The following is a 672-nucleotide window of genomic DNA, read 5'->3' as shown; positions in this document are numbered from 1 at the left end:
GCTCTGCCTGGCTACCTCTGCCATATATTCAGTTTTCATGTGAGGGTGGGTCTATTTCTAGGGGTATTGTGTGTCCTTAGTCTATTTCTGTTCCAAATCCACATTGTCTTACTTAGCACAAATTATAATAAATACTGATATCTGGCGGCACACATAACTTCTATCGTGTTCTTCTTCTGGTTTGTCTTTGCTTTTCTACATAATTTTTAAAAAGCCTAAGTTACAAACACATATACATAATATATGATTTTTCTTGAACTGCATTAAATGTATAGAAGGATTTGGGGAGAATTTCGTTTTGTGATTTTTAGACTTCCAATCACCAAACAAGTAATGCCTATTTATTGAAGTTTCAACTTACTATTCTTTTTGTTATCCTTGGGATTTTCATTATTACTTTTTTTTATAGGATCACTAATGTATTTCTAGGTTTGCTTGTTGGTATTAATCCAGGATCTGAGGGTTTTTCAATGGAGCATCCTATCCAGCATCCTATCAGAAGTAGAGGACCTATGCAGAGTGTTTTTATATGCAGTTTTCTATTTAAATATGTAGATTACTTTGAGTTTGGTTTCTATGCCAACCTGTTTATGTATTCTTACAAGAAATATACTATATATATATATATATATATGTACACATATATATTATATTTACTTTGTAGGTGGAATA

This window comes from Phocoena sinus, chromosome 9 (assembly GCF_008692025.1).
Source record: "Phocoena sinus isolate mPhoSin1 chromosome 9, mPhoSin1.pri, whole genome shotgun sequence".
Taxonomy (NCBI): domain Eukaryota; kingdom Metazoa; phylum Chordata; class Mammalia; order Artiodactyla; family Phocoenidae; genus Phocoena; species Phocoena sinus.
This window is presented reverse-complemented; position numbering follows the sequence as displayed.